General features: G+C 34.9%; 1 protein-coding gene across 21 annotated transcripts in view; it reads right to left on the reverse strand.

The window, feature by feature from the left end:
* The window catches only part of Csk (C-terminal Src kinase), a 278,720-nt gene that overhangs the window by 121,655 nt on the left and 136,004 nt on the right, over positions 1 to 21,061 (reverse strand). The window contains exons 6-7 of one of the 21 annotated variants that reach the window (XR_010822617.1): positions 11,319 to 11,573; positions 11,075 to 11,205 (exon numbers count right to left, since the gene is read on the reverse strand). The exons of 19 other annotated variants lie outside the window; for them this stretch is intronic. The gene's annotated coding sequence lies outside the window, so the exon portion shown is untranslated. The remainder of the gene's footprint in view (positions 1 to 11,074; positions 11,206 to 11,318; positions 11,574 to 21,061) is intronic. One more of the 21 variants, XR_010822618.1, reaches the window with a different exon arrangement.

The raw sequence follows: 21,061 nt of genomic DNA on the forward strand, positions 1-21,061 counted from the left end.
AAAAATATTAGAGTGACTCGGTCCAGTTTCAATGCTTAGAGCCAAAGCCGAAGAAACACTTGCAAATTATATAACGAAACTCCAAAGCGCTAAGGTATTCCAACTATCCTCCATTAGGGAGGATAGTTGGATCATTGCAAAGTTTACACGTATATTTATGATTGTTTTAAAGCTATTATGTTATATTTCATGACAAATCTTACTTGTAAGTTATAATGAAAATGTACTATTACATACTTGACCGTTTTTATAAATGTCGTAGGGCGTATTAGTGGTGGAGTAGGTGGGTCTGGCATTTTGAAGAATACAGTTGACAACAGATTAATTAATTAACAACAACACAAATTCAATATATTTAAACTATCTTTTAAAATTACAACTTTCTGTTTCATGTAATCACTGTCACGGCTCACACCAAACTGCTTCTTTCTCCCTGGTTTCCGTTATTCCTTCCCGTGTCCTCGTCACAAGGTTAATTCCCTTTTTCCAAAACGTAAACAAATATCTCGGCAACCGTCTATACCGCAATGGTCCGACATATATTTAAATTGCTAAATAAAGAATTCGTCGTGTGTTTTTAAAAGGTAGTCCAACTCTCCTCCCTTTATCCTATGACAAACATACTTTTTAAAATTAATGAGATATATTCCAAACACGTCACTCGGGGTTTTTTAGGAAGTGGTTAGAAGGTGGTTCCGACGAATGGCTTGACGCACACAGAAAAAAGAATTTTACGAAGCCGTTATTACAATTTCATCATTTTATTAACACAGGCATTAATCGACTGTTACTTTATCGTATACTTGCATTTATTATGTACAAACTTCTTTTGAATTCTATCAGTCAAAAAATCAAATATAATAATTTTCTTGGTGCATATGTGTTGATGGCTGTGTGACAATAGGAAACATGATTTTTAACTTACATTAGTAATATATTGGCCAGAACGTTTTTAATTAAACCGAAACAGTCAAGACAAGGTTTCGTAAACTTGTTTTCTGCACACTAAATCGCTTGTAGGAACCATCATTCAAACCTTTCCTAAAAATTGTCATTTAAAATTTTTTGATCGTATCTAATTGATTTTTAAAATTGTGTCCGTCATAATAACTTACTAATTTAATTTTTCAAAATTGAACCTACGATTCTTAACCAGCGACGTCAAAAACTAAAGAGTGACAAGTTTCAAATTGATCACTTTAATAGAAAAATATGTATTTCAAATGGTTAAACGATGGCAGCTGTAAAACAAAGTAAAAAATAAATTAAAATAATTGATAGTATAATCGAACTTGATATTAGCTAATCCGACTTTTACGTGCCAAATAGGACGTTTGAACAATTGTGCAATGTAAAAGGTCGAGCAAAAAAATCACCCAAAGTATCTTTGTGTATAGAATCTTTTCCTAACAGAGGAGCATAGAAGATTTTTGTTAGTTGACTATAGCACTCGGAAAGATGGAATCTGAGAGCATTGATTAGTCAATATTGTATAGTACCAACTTAAAATAAACCGTCACCAATACCTGGATACGAAAAATGAGACCCATCTACCATTTTGGTATGTAGAAGTATTTACATGCTAATCGTAAGAGAAAGAGGTGTAAAATGGAGATATGTAAAAAATGTAAGGTTACAAAGTAAACATTGAAAATAATGAATAGAAAGTACGAATATTTTTACTTTTCGTTCATTATTATCAATTTTTACTTTAGCAAACTTACCTTTTTGAAATTTCTCCATTTTACACCTTTTTCTGCTACAATTAGCATATAACACTTCTATACACTAAAATGGCGGACTTACTCATTTCCGTCATTCAACTATTCGTAATGGCCCAGATTTGGTTGGCACTACAAGAAATTGACTAATCAGCGTTCTCGGTTTTCAACATTCCGAGTGCTACAGTCACAAATAACACGAATCTCCTATGCTCTGCTATCAGGAAAACACTCTGTATACAGGGTGTAACAGCAATGTGATATTTTTAATTTTAACCACATATTCTTGACGCTAACCTAAGTAAAAAAGTCCTATACTATGACATCCGTAAAAGAATCATTGCTGAGGTCAATTAATTTAAAATCGATAAATCAGGGCTTTGATTCAATGGAAAAGTTACTTTACTTTTTCACTTTCGTTGACAGTTCCTCTTCAAAAAACAAAATAAATATGTACTTCTCCACCTTTCCGTATTATCGTACGAGAACATACACACCAATGCACGCAACTACGCCGATTATTATTATTAACTCCTAATGTCTTATATTTCTGATCTTAGTGCTGTATGAAATTTATGTTCTGTCTATTTTAAGGGGATCCTTAAAATCATCTACTAAGTTGAAAATTCTGAACAATGATACAGCGTTATTTGTAGATTAATTTTAAAGCCGTTTCATCTTTTGGGCTATGCGCCATATAAAATACCCTATCTCATAAGGTAGTCAGAAAATAAGTATTATATTACAAAACTGATTTAAAGATAATCTTTGTTTGCTTTTTGAGAATCTATGCAAGATTGACTTAAAGATAACTAGGAAAGGAGTTTGAATTAAATGCAAATAGTAATTACCTGAACAATTAAAAAACGTTTATTAAGAATAGACAAGATTACAGATATATACAAGATTAAACAACAATATTTAAATACAAATCAGATACTGTAGAGAATCTCTCTGTGTCGTATCCTCCCACTACACGAAACGTGACCGGATCACTCCGGAGGGGATGTTACACGCGGCCGGGCAGCTTCCTAATAAGGGAGCCCCTAGTTCGGAAGACATTCTTCCGGAAGTTGTGAAGGTCACAGCCCTGGCAAACCCCAGAGCATACGCCAATGTGTTCGAGCGATGGCTCAAAGCCGGACGTTTCCCCAGCCACTGGAAGAGGGCGAGGATCGTGCTCATTCCCAAATCAGGGGGTGGGTTTCGGCCTATCTCCCTCATTTCGGTGGCGAGGAAGTTATTTTAGTGAGTCATTGCTTCGAGACTCACGGCAGTCTATGAGTCGCTCACGCCGCTCGCGAACGCTCAGTACGGTTTTCGGCCTAATCGTTCCACGGTCGATGCCGTGCTGGATGTTTGCGGGTTTATCAGGGACGCTCAAAAGTGGTCCCTATTTACGGCTGAGCACTCGGTGATGGTGTCTCTGGACATAAAAAACGCGTTCAACATCATCCGGCACTCCACCCTTGTTTGGGCCCTTCCGCGGAATCCTTCGGATCCGCGAATTCTCGTTGAATTTATCGGCGATTATTTACGAGATCGATTGATTTCGTGCTCGGGCGGCAGTTGTGGGGTCCTGGCTGGTGTTCCGCAGGGATTTGTCTTGGGTCCTTTCCTGTGGAACATCGGCTTTGATGGACTCCTCAGGGTCTACCTGCTTAGTGGGTGTCGCGTGGTGTATTATGCCGACGATACGGCATTGCTCGCGAGATTCAGGACTGTTGAAGCCCTGGGCCTCATGACAAATAGGGCTCTCGCGAAGCTGTGTGCTTGGCTGAGGCCTGAAGGTCTCGGATCAACGTTTCCAAAACGAAGATGTTGTTCCTGAGCCGAAAGTGGTCGCCTGGGCCTCCTGGGATCTTATTGGAGGGGACCAGATTTTCTGTGTCTTTCCAGCTAAGTACCTTAGGATACTATTCTATTGCAGATTGGCTTTCAGTCAGCACATAGCTGAAGCGGGAGCTAAAGCGAAGAGAGCTGCCAACGCTCTGATGGGCATCTTCCCAAAAGCGGGTGGAGCTCGGGCGGCGTGCAGGAGACTGTACACCAACATGGTGAACAGCATCCTCCTGTACGGCGCTCCTGCGTGGGCCGAGTCTGGTCAGAAGAAATCGCTTCGGCGAGTTCTGGACTCGGCCCAATGTGTCATGGCCCTCAGGGTCTCACGTGCCGTCGGCATTGCCCCTAATGAGGCAGTGCTGGTTATAGCGGGTCTTCCATCGGCCCACCTCCTTGCGCTTAAGCACAAGGAGGATTATATGGCGACGCGTGGGTTCCCTGATGGGGGCCTTGGCGCGTCCCCCCGATCTTCGGAGGAGCGCCTGTTAAAGCGTTTTCAGCGGGAATGGGACCACGACCCAGTAGGTCGTTGGCCCCATGCCTTGATTCCCGCCATCGGTGATTGGATGGCTCGCGAATTTCGCAAGCCAGGCAACCATGTTTCCCAGATACCTCTAGGCATGGTAGTTTTCTTTATCACCTATGGCGGATCAAAATGAGAGAGAGCAACCATTGCTTGTATTCGGCAGATGTTGACAATGTCGAGCACACAGTCTTTGGCTGCCCACTCTGGGAAGCCGATCGTCTTGAGCTATGTACAGCTCTGGGAGTTCCATCCTTGGAGGGGACCACCCTGGTGCCGTTAATAACGGCTTCCAGGGATAACTGGGAGACCTTTAGGCGCTTTTCCAGCGCGGTGCTACTCATCAAGAATGCTAAGGTCCGGGAGGAGAAGGATGGTCTTACCATCACCCTCTCTCCCGACGACTAGGGGCCTTATCGCTCGTTGAAGGCCCTTAATCAGTCCAAGGTCGCGTCCACTCTGTGTAGTGCACTGCTCCAGATCAGAAGTGGACGCGGCTGGCTTCCTAGAGCCCGACAGGAGGGGTTTTAATGGGTATACTCTGGGAAAGCAATTCCCTAGTGGGAGTTCCACATATCCCTTGGCCGACCACCATCTTAGGGCGAGGGAATGCGCAAAGCATTTCCCCTCCTGGGTGATAAAAAAAAGGTTGCTGAGCCTACAGATATCACTGTGTAGCTGACTGGATGTGTGGTAGTAATACACCACTAATCCACGTTTCGGACTGTGCTAGACTGGAATTACTCTGCCCTTTATAGGCAGGTGCAGTACATTTTTTTACTGCAAGAAAAACTCAAAAACCATGTCCACCTAGCGGCAAACTTGATACTAGATGCTAGCTAGTAGAAAGCTCCGAGGAGCATGGGGCGACCGAGCGCCAGGAGATAAGCTACTACTAGTCGGCCCTACTGATGCGCGATAGAGATGCAATGCGAAAGCCTTCTAAGGGCATTGACTACTTAATCTCAAATTGAATCTTACTGTTGTATTACATAGGACAGATTGCTATATATTGAAAAAGTGAAACGACTTGAAAATCGGTTTTCACACAAGTAATGCCATAGTCTTGTCTTGAAATTTCGGCCTAAGTCAAGAGCCTGAAGGATCCCTTTAAGACTAATTAGGTCTTTTTCCATTTCAAGAAAGGACAACCCACAGAATTAAGAATAATTTTTTCTTTATGCCGTCGATTATCCATATTTTTTGCCTAATACTTTTTACATAGTTTCTGCCTAAAAGACTTGTCAGTGAAACTAGCCAATTGCTGGACCAGAGTCTAGTTTATAGTGACTCGAAGGTAATATAAATATGGGAATGAAATTTTTACCAATTTACCAAATAATTCATAATAAAATGAAGAGGAAAGCATAAGTATTTACTAACTTATCTGGAATCTTCTCGTACCTATGAGCGTACAAAGATTATGAATAAAAATCTACCACACAAAAAAAAATTAATCTTGATATAGTGGCTTGTCCTTTTATAAAATGAAAAAAGACTTATTTATTCTTAAAGGGATCCTTTAAGCTCCCACTTAGGTCAAAATTTCCAGAGAACACTATGGCTAAACTTTAAAACCAATTTTCGAGTAATTTTGCTCTTCCAATGATGCACACACAGCAAACTACTCTATCTGATAAAACACAGTAAGATTTAAAAAAAAACAACAAACTACTTATAATTGATTTTGGATATAATACATCTTCTTTGACTACCTTATTAATTAGAACATTTTATACTTCGCAACACCGAAAAAAAGAAATGGCTTCAAAATGAATCTACAAATAACGTCATGTCGTTACCCAGAATTTTCAACTTAATAGGTGTTTTTGAAGATCCCTTCAAAAATAGAAAGAAAATAAATTTCTTATAGCACTAGGATCAAGAATGTAAGATATTAGGAGGTAATAGTAATAATCGGCGTAGTTGGGTGCGTGTATGTGCGTGTACGCAATACGAAATGGTGAAGAAGTACGAACTGCTATTGTTTTTCGAAAGGGAACTACCAACGAAAGAGAAAGTAAAGTAATTTTTCCGTTGATTCAAAGTCCTGATTTATCGGTTTAAAATTTATTTATCTCGGCAATGATGCTTTTACGGATGTTACATTATTGAGAGTTTTAAAATAGAATGCGACACTACCGGAATAATCGTAAATTAATAGTAATGACGGATCGGATGATACATTTTGTTTTTTCATTATTTTAAAGTTTTTTTAAAATTAACATTTTCAAGAAAAATGTAAAGAATGGAGTTTGCGGCTTACTATCGAAAATCTACTGTTAGGAGAAAATTCTGTGTAAGTCTAGGCTCTATTGATTTGATATTTTAAGGCTGCGTTCATTTATGTACTGCCAATATTGAAAACCTATATTTTATGCGACATACATTGTAAAGTTTTAGTACTTGCAGCTAATAGACGAACGCAGCCGATACATGTATCATCCAACCAGCCATATTTGATTTTTTACACTAACGCCACTCTTGACATGGTGGTGCTTTTCACTGCCAATAGGACTACTCTACTTAGTTTATCTTCAAGAATATGTGGTTAAAATTAAAAACATCATAGCTGATACACCCTGTATACAGTAAGTTTAAGTCACCTAATTTTCATATCAATTTCTTTCGTAACATTATTAATTTACATGTTTCACTTAAGTTTAAATGTTTTGAGTATTCAAAGATCTTTCAAATCAACCGTCAACCATGAAAACCAGTTCATGCATTCCAGAGATATAGCAGCCGTAAGGCCGAATTTTGACAGGACACTTCAATTTTTTCCATTTTCATTTTTCGAGTATGTCTCACCCTAAAATTGGTTACTTTTCATTTATCGATTTGTAGGTACATACACACGTACACATATAACTAACCAACAAGCAAGTAAACAAATAAACAAACAAACAAACACTTTGCAGTTGGCTACTTATCGATTATCGATTAGGCCATCGACTATCCAAGATTGATTATCTAATGATTATGGATTATCAATTATCGATCAATGGGTTTATATACACGCTCAAATACACGTAAGCACCAAGCAAGCAAATAAAGAAATTAATAAATGCTCCGATGTTGCCTACTTATGAGTTAACGATCGATTATCGATTAATGGGTGTCCACACACGCTTACACACATGTAACCAGCAAGCTAGCAAACAAATAAACAAACAAACACTTTAAAGTTGATTACTTATGATTTAGCGATTGATCAAGAGACACGGTAGTGTCTCGACGGCAAGTACATATAAAAGTAGTAGATAATGACATGTCTATACCGCCGACGCTACCGTGTAACTTATACAGCAAGTTTGGTCGTCCCAATTTCCAAACCAATTTATCTCCGTGAATGATCTATTGTCATGATTTAACTAAAGCTTTTCCTAAACTGGTTGTGAAGAAGCTTTCATTTGAGACCATAAACATGAAAATCGGTTAATGCAATCCAGAGATCTCATACTATGTTAGCTATATATATATATCGAATTTAAGATTTTTCTCCATAATCTTCTTCTTCTTCTTTTCCAGCCAGAATGAATGTCTCGGGCTGAAGTTGGTCGCTAAGAAAAATGACGTCATTTTCACAACGATTCCAACATAATATTCTCAACCACCAAACTATATATGGTTGTGAACTGTCAATTAAAATCCATATAATTGATAATTAATTCGGCGACTATATTGAACTGTAAGTTGTAATGTGAGGTTACTTTTATTTAATGCAGTGACGTTATTCATCACGTTGCGATATTGCATCTGTTAAATTTCTAAAATCATAAATAAATTCAATTAACAGTGACAAAAGGAATCGCGAATTAGATAAGTATAACATTATATTTTACAATACAGGATGTAATATACTTTGTGGTACTTTGTGGGGTATATATTTCTTTTTCAGATTAAATTAAGACAGAACATTTTTATTTTCATTGTTGAGGATAGAGCTGACTGGATTAAATAAGATTAATATTAACAACTCTGTACCAAATGAGAAGTATACTTTCAACATTAATGTGCATCGGTCATTATCAGGAGGATATTAATTGAAAGAAATTGTTAAGGTATTTAATAATCATATGCTCGACTTCCAGGTGTGGAAATCATTAATAAAATTTATGTTTAACTTTTTCTTTATTTTAAACTGATATGGATTTCAATTGTTCGATAGGTAATATCATATATGTGAACAAATATTTTAGATTAAATTCTAGTAATGCTTGTTTGGAAAATATGAAGTATTCCGATGAACTTTCATTTACGTTGAGTACAAGTTGATTAGTGTTTGAATTTAAGCTAATTTTACGATAATAGATGTTTACAAAAATGCGAAGACAACCAAATATTACAGATCTTTAGTCTGAAGGAATTTAGGTCACTAAGCAATAAAAAAAATGGAGATGGGGCAACATCAAATACTGGTAAGTAACTGAGATGCTTCATGTTCCTTCAAATATTTATTTTCATTGAAGATTGAGATTGTTAAATGATGTATTTGATTTTAGGTTTACTCGTAGTGTCGTCATTTAGTATTTTAAAGTCACTGTATAAGTCTATTATAGCAAACAGTAATACTTGTGCTTTGACTTAAATATATTTGGTACAATTGAATTAAAAATCCAATGAGGATGGTTCGCATAAATACTAACTATTGGAGTTAACTCAAACATTGGGCTTTTCATTCCTGCATTCTGGTACTTGAAACATGCAAAGATGAAAGCACTGAAAGATTGACAAAGTAAGAATAAGCCAATATTCAGAAAAACGTCATCCATTGCTCAGCCATAATTTAAGAATGAGACTCATTGGATGAAATTCTGTAAAATTGAGTTAATAACTGTTGGTTGTTTTCCTCTGTTACCTATGCTAAGATTCTAGGCCAAAGGCAATATACTGGTCATTGGAATGGATGAAAAAATGCACGTTTATTCTCAATTGAAACTCAGTCCAAAAATTAAGGGTTTCCACTCCATTTTGCAGCACCAGAAGTCCGACCAGTTTCAACAGTGTATAGAAATTAGCGAAACGAACATCTGAGGACTCTGGCACAGGAAATGTTATAAGGACGACTCGCCAATGTATCTCCTATGTCACCTTTGTCAAGAGTTAGCAGCATAAACGTAACAATGATTGGTGCTAAAAAGAAATGTGGTATGCAAAATGACATTGTCAGCTTTGATTATATGCTTGATTGTAGCTTATTCAAACTTTGCAAATTGCTTGTCCAGTCTAGCCCCTGTATCATCTCAAGCAGCTGATGGAGTTACTGAAGTTTGGCAAAGTTAGATGTTGGTAAAATGTCAAATGTTGATAAAGAAGAAATGTAAATTAATTAAAACATACATTTTACTTAATTATTTTTATATGTTGAAAGTATGTTTATTGATTATGAAAAATTTAATCAAACTTTTATTATGGTGAAACTAAAAACATTAAAAAACTAGCCTGAGCATTAATTATGAAGTTCATTTATGCAAAATGCATTACAACTATCAATAAATTCAATGTGTTGACTGTGATATTGTTTCAATATTAATATATATATTTTTATTAGATAAGCGCTGCTGTTTCAAAAAATGAGACGGGTGGACATTTTCTTTAAATTCTATAGAAATTAAAAGAATAATTTAATTTTTTAAATATTATACTCTTACCAAACGTTATGAAATCTCACAAAAAACAGACTTCGCCTGTAAAAAAAGGCGGCAAGTACATAAACCATCTATCATAAATAATATAGTAAAATTATCCAATTAAAAAAAATAATGAAATCCAAATATTAGGCAAGTATATTTTTTCACCTTAGCAAAAGTTAAATTTTCGAAAAAAAAGGAACAAAAAAGTTACTTGCTTGGGCCCGTAATGTCCATGCACAATGACAAATAGAATCGTATGTGATTCGGTTAACTTCACTCTGTATTTTAACATGAAATTTACTATACTACGCTACAGCTGAATCTCACACACGATTCAATTTCCCACTGTGCATGGACTTTACGGGCCCGGCAAGTCACTTTTTTATTCCTTTTTTTTTTCGAAAATTTAACTTTTGCTTAGGTGAAAAAATATACTTGCCTAATATTTGGATTTCATCACTTTTTTTAAATGGATAATTTTACTATATTATTTATGCTAGATGGTTTATGTACTTGCCGCCTTTTTTACAGGCGAAGTCTGTTTTTTGGGGGATATGCTATACTTTGAGGCATTGAAATCATTATCATAATATATGTTTTATTTTTTCTTTTCTTTAAGCCGATATAGACAGCAACTGTCTAAAAGGCTATATCCTAAATTCGAACAATTTTCCAGGAGACAATAAAACATTCTTATTACTACGATTGAAGAAAAGTAGATGAATATTTCCTAATCGCTATTTAATATTCAATAATATAATATAAAAAAATAATAAAACTAAATATTAATCTACACTTCTCTAATCAGAGTAAAAAGAAATTATTATCGTCTCTAAAAAATTTTTCCTAATTTGGGAGATAATCTTTCAGAAAATTAGTATAAATATTTTATTAATAAATAATAAATTAGCTGTCCTAATTTTATCAAATAAATATAAGAATGTATTTTCATGAAAATAAATCTTTTGTAAAAGAACTGTAGTCTGTTAGTAAGCACAGTGTTAGCTCTAGGTTTAATTTGCAATAATTAATAAAGATAATAGTGTCAGAGATCGCATAAGCTGAAGAAATTAAATAGTATAGCCAGCAAAACATTTAAGATTAAAACATGTAGACTGCATACATAACTGTTTTTTTATTACCAAAATGAAATTTGATAGTATCGAAATTAACAGGATATTTTCAAAGATCACTTACTGTATATAGTCTTAAAAATATTAAACCATCAAGTTAGCTAAAAGATAATAAAAATGTCTTTTAGATTATGTACGGTGTATAAGTTAAGTATAAAAGCATCTTTGAGTCGGATATTATTAAATCTTGACGAATAAAAATGTGACGCCACTGTTTACCCCGAAAGTTAGAATAGAAGGGTAGGGGGGAGTCTCTCCTCACCGACGATGTACAATGTCCGCCACTAATAGCTTACAAGATTCTTTGAATGCGTTTATAAACCATAACCCCACCATGCATATTTCCCCATCTGAAACAGTCCTTACGTTTAGTGACTGGAAAGATGAGGAGGGGGGCATATAACATGTGTATGATAGGCTATCCTTTTTTAAATGCCTTAGAGTGAAAGAGAGATTCTTATACCGTTGAACGTGGTTTCATCCAGGCCTTCTTCGCTTATTTTCCTATCTCGGACGTCGCCATTGCTTTTCTCTCTCTAACCCATGGACTTCTATCTGCGTCTTTGTTTAGAATAATTTTATTCCACTGGTTGATTTTGTGATGAGTCTATACCACTGGACCTATCTGTGAGAGTGAGTGAAAAGTGCAGAACTGTCAGTCTGACAGCACGGTTTCTTAACCAAACGAGTGTTTTAAACGTCATCATCTGTCATGAGTCTGAAAGATAAACATATACATTTAGTTTTCTATTGGTAAATTTACTTTGCATTTGTATTTGCTTGCATCCATGCTTAAAGTAAGTGGAATATTATAGTAAATGAATGTATTCAATGTGTTCAGTAAGTTAAGCTTTGGTGATGGTAAAATGTATTAGTTAATTGAATCATTATTAATTGATAAATTAAATTATTTCAATTTTTAGGCGTTAACTATATGTTGCTTTAATAAAATAAAATTCATTTTATGAAGATTAGTTTAACATTATTTATTATAAATAATCGTAGTTTGTTATTATACATTAATAAATTGTTTTTACAAATAATATTGAAAAAAGAGACTATCCATCCTGGGAATATCAATATTTTATTTCAAAACTTGTATGTGTAAGAGAGAGTCGACAAGATTAAACAAATTTATAAATAAAAGAGAATTTAAATGAATATAACGATTTTTCTTTAATTTACCACTAAAAAAGGATAGCCTATCATACACACATCATATGCCCGCTCCTCCTTTTTAGAGTCACTACACATAAGAACTGCTTCAGGCGGGGAAAAATGCATTGTGGGGGTATGGTTCCTAAATGCATAAAAAAATTTTTGCAGGGACCATTAGTGGCGGTCATTGTACACGTCCCAATAGGCGGCTTCCTATAAGATCCGGGCGCCTTCGAAATTACGAACTCTGAATATTTATTTAACAGAGAAGATTCTAATCTTCGAACGCTTTTTTAGGAGTTGAGGTGATAATATTATCAAAGAATAACCTGAAATTTGTCTAAGAATTACGTTATTCCTACAAATTCTACACGATTACAAATTTCCTATCTTTATACGCGGCCAAGCTAAGTGAACGCGGCTTCACTATCGTGGACGCAACCTAAGATGTGCGGACGTAGCGGGAGTCCCAATGGCACAATCAGTTAGCCTCACGAGGGAATCCACTGAGTCGCGCGGTATTCCGCGCGCCACTGATGGATTCTCCGATCAACTACCACGCTGACGTCACTCTGATAAGTCCCCTTCTTTGCGTGTGCGCGTTATACGATCCTCGATTACAATCGTCTATTACCCCCGCTCCTGATCACAACAACCGACCAACGTTATTATGATTCGAGCTCCGAAGATTGCGAATACTCTGAAAACTCAACTAGGTCCGCGGGCTTAACACAATTCAAGAGAACGGGCACTCTAACAATCGAACTATCAATCTTAACATGCACTCGCGTACTAATTAAAGTTATTACTCGCGCCTGACATGCACAAATTATCAATTGATCGGGTCCGACGGATTCACCCCTCGCTAATTTGCCCAGCGGTACCTGTAACGATTCACAAGATCAGCATTTCTCTAGTTGACAGGAGATTTCTCCGTAGCCCAAGGGCCCTTGCAAAACCCTGGACGTCACACAGTCGGGTCGACGTGAAAAATAATGCTATAGTACAAAATAATACTTTCGCTTTGCAAATTTTCTTTCCTCTTTTATTATTAGTTGAAGGTAATGTTTTAACCTGTTTTTTAAAATTTTATTTGGCTTTGCAATTCTGAGATATATGTAGAATTTTATATTAATACCAGATCGGAATTTGTTACTTTTACTGTTAAATGTACTTCTATCTCGAAAGTCTTTTAATTCTATATATAAAACCCACTAAAATATCTAATCATAAAGATAAGAAAAAGGAACAACCCGTAACTGATCTCACCGTCAAAAGCATCACAGAAAATAACCTTAAGAGTTAAGGGAATGCATTGCGCGTCGAAAAAGTACTTCTAAATTCGCTTCTACAATTTCATAAATTTGAATATTTTCATAGAGACCAAGTTGGCTCGTATTGATCTGTTTAATTGACGTAAAGAATTATTTTTTGGATTAAAAAAAAATATAAAAAAAATCAGATATTAATAATATTTTATTCCCCATCAATAATGTCGAAAAAGGGAGCCTTTACGATGCTGCGCCAAACTTCAACGAATAATTTTAGACCAGGAAAAAACAAACATTCTCATAAATGTAGAAAATTTTTTGGAAATACTATAATAGCGCAAAAAAGAAATTTCTAAATTTGTCCTTGTTGCGCTATTATAGTATTTCCAAAAAATCTTCTACATTTATGGAGAATATTTATTTCTTCCTGGTCTCAAATTACTGGTTGAAGTTTGGCGCAGCGTCGGAAAGGCTCCCTTTCTCCAAATTATTGATGGGAAATAAAATATTATTATTAATATCCGATTTTTTTTTTTAATAGAAAAAAAGCCTTTACGTCAATTAAGCAGATCAATACGAGCCATTTTGGTCCCTATGAAAATATTCAAATTTCTAAAATTACAGAAGAGAATTTAGAAGTACTTCGACGCGCAATGCATCTTCTTAAGAGGAATTAGTAGGTGAACTTATTCGCTTATTTGTTTTAGAAAAAAAAGCTCCGCTAAGCTCTAATCTAATATTGAAGTTTCCTTCAAACTAATAACATAAACTCTTTTTTCTAAAATTTTCATTGATATATTCCAATATACGTCAATATTATGCTTAAAACCTAAGATTCTTTTGCGCATTGAATAATAGACTTGTTTTCTGTAGCAATGTGATTAGTATTTCATTAACAATTAGAACTATAGTTTTATACGGGATATAACATATACAATTGTATTATGGAGGTTGTAATACAACATAGAGATCTATGTGAAGTTTTATTCTAGACCGCATCGATGGAAGAATTTCTTTGAAAAAAGTATAGTTCGCAATATTAAACAATGGTCAGTGTTCTGTAAATTACCGCGAAATAAGCTAACGATTTTTGCCTCATTAAAACTAAAATCCTAAGAAAGTTAATCATAACAGGGACCATTTCAAGACAAAATTTTCCTAATGAATGATAGGCGAAATAACTGTCACCTTATCTGGTGTTTTGGTAGAGTCTGACAGAAAATGTAAAAGAGGTATGCCTGTAAAGGAATATGAGTGCGGTAAGTAAACTAAAAGATACAAAATACGTACTCCTCAAAGTTCATATTCCCCGAGCCTGATCGATGATACTGCTTCCGCCTCACTATTAAATCAAAATGACTAAGTTGTCAACCCTGAGTTAGCTCTTTTAATTTTTACACAAGCAAAGCTATCTCGCTTTCAGTATGAAGTAATCAGAACTGCTATTAAAAAAATCGGTTACAACATTTTTCCCAGTTAAAAAAAAAATCCAGATTGCAATGCAAGACTGTTATTCAGACGATGTGAAAATTACAGAAACTTCAGTGAAAGTTTCTTTACAACATATGCTTAATCACACAGTTACAAGGATCTGCGAAACCAAAAATAATGATGAGTTATATAATCTGGCAAAATCATGAAAAAATATTGCATAGGAAATGCGGCTTTGAAGGTTCTTCGGGATAAAGGGAATTTTCTCAAGTATTTTTGAATGATAATAAAACGAGAAGCGATTGAAATTTATTAATGACATCAATCGTTCCCTTGAAAATTACTCTTAATAGTAATAAGAATGAAGAGATTTGGGTAAATACACGACCTTCCTCAACTAGGTACTGCAGAGATATAAGATTTCAATTTCATAACGAAACTACAGATATTATAAACGCTGGAAAAAAAGCGTGTTGAAAATGAAATAGAAAAGTTGCAACCGACAATCATACAACAGCAAAATAAGTATATTACAGTAAGGCATTTTATACATTTTACGATGTTAAACAGAAAAGTGGCACAGCATGTGACGAATAAAACTGTAGCTAGTAAATGCTTCTTATATGGCGCTCGTCCATGTGAGATGAACGATTTATCAAAATTAGAATTAACCCATTAACGCCCAAGCGTCCCGATTTTGATGCACACTTTCAATGTGATTATTTTATGTTATTGACATTGAAATAATTTTATTTTTATATATTCTTACGTAGAAATTTATGCTCTTTAATAATCCGGGATCAAAATTTTGATGACATATCAGTGGAAAAAATATGGCCGCTTTAATCATGAAAATCATGAAACATTTCGACACAAATATTATTTTGGAATTTTATTTTACAATGTTACACCAAAGTAATCGTGTTCCAATTATGATCAGTTGTGATCGGAATAGTTGAAGTATAATTTTTAATTTTTTGAAATTTTTGAATCACCCCTTTTTACAATATGGCGGCCAGAACGTAAATATTCAAGAAAACCCTAAATTAATTTTTGGTTCGGAAACTATTTAGTTTAGCAGAAATTATCTAAGAACAAAAATACCTTAGAATCGATCAAAGAATATCCCCAACTTTTTGCAGACTAGAAAAACAAATTTGAGAAATTTCAATTTTTATATTTGGAAAAACCAAAACTCTTCTGTAAAAATTTGCAAAAAATTTGTGTGTATTCTCTAATTGATTTTAAAGTATTTTTGTTCTTAGATAATTTGTGCTAAACTAAATAATTTCCGAGACAAAAATTAGTTTAGGTTTTTCTAGAATATTTACGTTCTGGCCGCTATATTGTAAAAAGGGGTGGTTCAAAAATTTCAAAAAAATTCTGAATTATATTTCAACTATTCCGATTACCACTGACCATAATTGCAACACGATTATTTTGGGGTAACATAGTAAAAAAAATTCCACAAAAATATTTGTATGGAAATTTTTCATGTTTTTCATTATTAAAACGACCATATTTTTTCCCCCTGATAAGTCATCAAAATTTTGATCCCGGATTATTAAAGAGCATAGATTTCTACGAGAGAATATATAAAAATAAAATTGTTTCAATGTCGATAACACATAAAATAATCGCATTGAAAGTGTGCACCAAATCGGGACGCTTGGGCGTTAATGAGTTAATGTCACACAATAAACAAGCAATTCAATTATATAGGTATTTCTCCACTCCATGCAAGAATTAAATTTATGGAATATACACTTTACCTCGGCTATAATTTGAAGTTCAAAGAATAGAGAACTACAGCAACTACTTTATCGGTCAAAAACGCTGCAAAAGAACATATCCAAACACAGTTTATTGATGAATTAGGAATAAAAATTGAGTTTTTAAAGCGTGATTATAATTCCACTAATACCGGAAATACATAACGAGTCCTTTTTCGAAACTTTCGAAACTCCGCATTAACTTCTAAAATAACACAAATTAATGAAAACTTGATCTACAAACTTAAGTAATATTGGAAGTAATTAATAGTAACTCATCAATTGACTTAGAGAAATTTAAATTCTACACAACTGAAACGGCAAAGTTAGCTGTACAATTATACCCTTGGTATTGCATGTCCTCAACAAATCATAAAATCTTAATTCATGGAGCCGATATTCTCGCCTCTGCAGCTTTACCAATTGGCTTGCTTTCCGAAGAAGCGCAGGAAAGTAGGCACGAAGACTATAAATATTACAGGCTTAATTGTACAAGAAAGTGCTCTCGTAAAGCTACGAATGAGGAGATGTATTTCATGAATTCTTAAAGTCATCAGATCCGTATATAACATACCTAAGAGACCAGAATTAAAAAAAAATCTTCCTTTTAGTGAAGACACACTTAAACTATTAATATAATACATTTTATGAGTAACTTTTTAATATAATATGTTAAATATATTAATAAATAGCGCACACAGATATCTACAAACTCTCTCTAATTCATCCTTAAGGGGTTATGTATAATACACTTCTTCATTCTAAAATGTTTCAAACTAACTGTATATCGGTTTAACATTTGCTCTATACATATACATATATGGATTTTTTTACTCTATTCAATCACTCAGCCCCATTATGCGTCACGGAACGGAAAACATAAGAATATTCACCCTTTTTCAACTGCAGCAACGGCTGCCTTTCTTCCCTCTGTCTCTCCAGGGATCGGCAAAAATGATATTTTTGTCAATTTTTAGATATGAATTATCAATTAAAAAAAAATTAATATTTTTACTTATGTAAATTTTGAATTATTCTAAATTTAACACTTTACAAAATGCATTACCAAATAACGAATAATTAATCACTTACAAAAAGAAATTTTCAATTATCGAACAATTGATAGTTCCAGAACTTACATTATCAAATTCCTGAAAATCAATGTTTGAAGGAAATAAATGATCAATTACGCAGTAATTGATCATTTAAGAATTAGAATTATGAAATATTCAAAAATTAGTAATTGTACGAAATAAATGTTCAATTACCGACCACTTGATAATTTTAAAATTAAAATGATCAAATTGTCGAAAATTAGTAATTCTCGAAATTAAATTTTCAATCACCGAAAAATCGATAATTTATTTCTTGCATTATCCATATACCCCAATCAAGAGACACGGTAGTGTCTCGACGGCAAGTATATATAAAAGTAGATAAAGACATCTATATATCGCCATTAAGGCACTACTCTCTTATACAACAAGTTTGGCCATCTCATTATTCAAACCGATTTATCTCCGTGAATAATCCATTGTTATGATTTAAGTAAAGCTTTTCTAAAATCGTTTTCGAAAAGCTTTTATTTGTGATCACGAACATCAAAATCGGTTCATGTAATCCAGAGATATCATATTCTATTATCTATATATATGCAAAAAATAATATTTTTTTCCTTCTTAAGGGGTCATCTCTAGTCTTTTGTATAAGTTTTTACAATTTGTTTTTCGCAGTAAGTTTTAATAATATATTATAATTTTGTTATAAATGAAAGACGTAATCAATTCTATAAACAATTTTTTTTTTAATTTTCAAAGTCCAATTTGACCCAGATATGGCTGCCGTAGAAAACCTGCTTTTTCCTGGTTGACATAATTTCTCAACTCAGGAGCCATTTAAGTTATAAATTCAAAGTGCATATTAAAGTATAAGTAAGTCGTTATCCCACAAAAAACAAGCTTCGCTTGTAAAAAAAGGCGGTAATTATATTAATTGTCTAGCATAAATAATATAATAAAATAAAATATTCGAATTAAAAAATTTAGTGAAATCCAAATGTTAGGCAAGTATATATTTTTACTATAGCAAAAGTTAAAATTGTGAAAGATAATAGTAACATAACAAAGTTTCATGTCGGGCCCATAATGTTCGTACCTAAGTCGCTATCTTACATTACAAGTGTTGCTTCTCGTCGTTTTAAAACGTGGCAATTTAATGCATTATATACAACGGACCCGGCAAATAACTTTCTTGTGTTACTATTATTTTTTCAAAATTTACCTTTGCTACAGTAAAAATATATATTTGCCTAACATTTAGATTTCACTAATTTTTTTTAATTCGAATATTTTATTTTAATATTTTATTTATGCTAGACGATTAATGTACTTGCCGCCTTTTTTTATAAGCGAAACTTGTTTTTTGCGGGATATTATAACGTTTTATAAGAATATAGAAATTAAAAGTAAATAATAGTTTTAATTAATACAATCTAAAGAATTATTTCCAATGTCCAAGACTTGTATTTGGGGTTTTATTTCTTATTATTATCGCAATCTATTTATTTTCAAATAACTCATATACAGAAATATAGGCACAGAATTGCTCTTGATAAATAAACACGCACGGCTGACAGAGATGAGGCGATGTTCCCATACAAAATATTAATATGACATATACAGGGTGTAACCAGCCAAAGACCGAAAGATTTTGACCAGAGATTCTTGAGGCTATACTAAGTAGAAAAGTCCTATATTATAAGATCCGCAAAAGCATAATTGCTGAGATAAATCAGTTTGAAAGCGAGCAATCAGGGCTTTGATCGAACGGAAGAATTACTTTACTGTCGCTTTCGTTGACACCTCCCTTTCGAAAAACAAAAGAAGCTCGTACCTCTCCGCCGCTCCGTAATTCCGTACATGTACACACACACGCCCGCAACTACGCCGATTATTAATATTACCTCCTAACGTTCTACAATCCTGATCCAACCACCGTATGAAATTTATTTTTCGCCTAATATTATCAGAGTCCCTGTGATGTAATTATTGATTCTAAAATGCTAAACAAGTTAGTCAGATTCCAGCTGCAACAGCTTAGAAGATGACATAATCCTAATAAAAAATGTACAATTCCGCCGCGGAATGTCCAATGAAGTAAAGAAGACTTACATTTCCTTCATATGAAAAGCAATTTTTATCTACAGGGAAAGTTTTCCAATTCTGTCTTCGTTCGTCTGTCGCGTCAAGTAATGTTTCGTCGCTTTGTCTTGTCAGTCGTCACGTCAGTCATGTCAAATCGTCGTCGTCGTCCTTAGTCTATTATTTTAAAAGCTGTTCAAAATGTCTCCCCCCTGCTTCGATACAAGCTCGCGCTCGTCGCAGCAGTTCTGTCCATACGTTGTCCAGCGTACGTTCGTCTATGTTAGCAACCGCCACTTTTAAACGCTCGAGCGCTACTTCCAGCGAGCCAGGCTCCGTCACATAAACTTCATTTTTTAGGTGACCCCAAAAAAAGAAGTCCAGTGGTGTCAGATCTGGAGAGCGAGGGGGCCACCTCACAGGTCCTCGGTAAGCGATCCATCGATTTGGAAAATAATTTTCCAAAATCGCAGAAACTGGCCGAGTATTATGAGGTGGGGCACCGTCCTGCTGAAACCACATTTTGGTCCGCAGGTCTAGCGGTACATCCTCAAGTAACTCAGGCAAATCTTCCGTGAGTAATCTCGCATATAACTCCCCATTCATTTTCTCTGGAAGGACGAACGGCCCGATCACATGAGTCCCTATTAACCCGGCCCAAACATTCAATTTCCACCTATGCTGGTAGTTTACCACACGTACGAAGTGTGGATTTTCCTCGGCGTAAGTGTGAGAGTTATGAAAATTGAATGTTCCGGCACGAGTAAATAGGGATTCATCCGTGAATAAAATTCGGCGATGAAAACCAGGATTGACTTCTGATTGTGTCAGAAGCCAACGACAAAAATTAACGCGTTGTGCGAAATCACCTTCCAACAGATCCTGAACGGGTGTGTGATGGTACGGATACAAATTCGCAGCCTTGAGAATTCGATGTACCGTCATATGCGAGATTTTAACTTCTCGAGCTATGCGGCGAGTGCTTGTTGTCGGGTCAGCTTCTACTAGATTCAGTACTTTTTCCGTCACACGTCTGTCACGTAAGTTGTGTCCACCTTTCTCCTGTCTTGGCAAAACATTACCCGTTTCTAAAACTCTACGATATGTGTCTGTAAACGTCGTACTGATTGGGTGTCGTCTATTTGGGTACCTTTCCCTGTAGATTCTCGCCGCCTCTGTCGCCACACCTCGAGCTTCTCCCAGGATGTACACCATTTGGCCGTCTTCCTCATTCGTGAAATTCGGCATTTTTGACACAAAATTTGGCCACTAATTATATCCCGTGATATGCAGTTCACTTGCACTCTATCCGAAAGATGCGAAAGACTGATTGTTTATTACTATGACACGATTCGGAAGAAAAAACCTAAAGATACTTCATCTGTTTATTTTGAAAACATGTGAGTGGGTAAAATGCCGGATTTCACCAATGAA

Source organism: Prorops nasuta, unplaced genomic scaffold, assembly GCF_024137725.1.
Source record: "Prorops nasuta isolate Cenicafe-Biocafe unplaced genomic scaffold, Cenicafe_Pnas_1.2 PNAS00005, whole genome shotgun sequence".
In the NCBI taxonomy this organism is placed as follows: domain Eukaryota; kingdom Metazoa; phylum Arthropoda; class Insecta; order Hymenoptera; family Bethylidae; genus Prorops; species Prorops nasuta.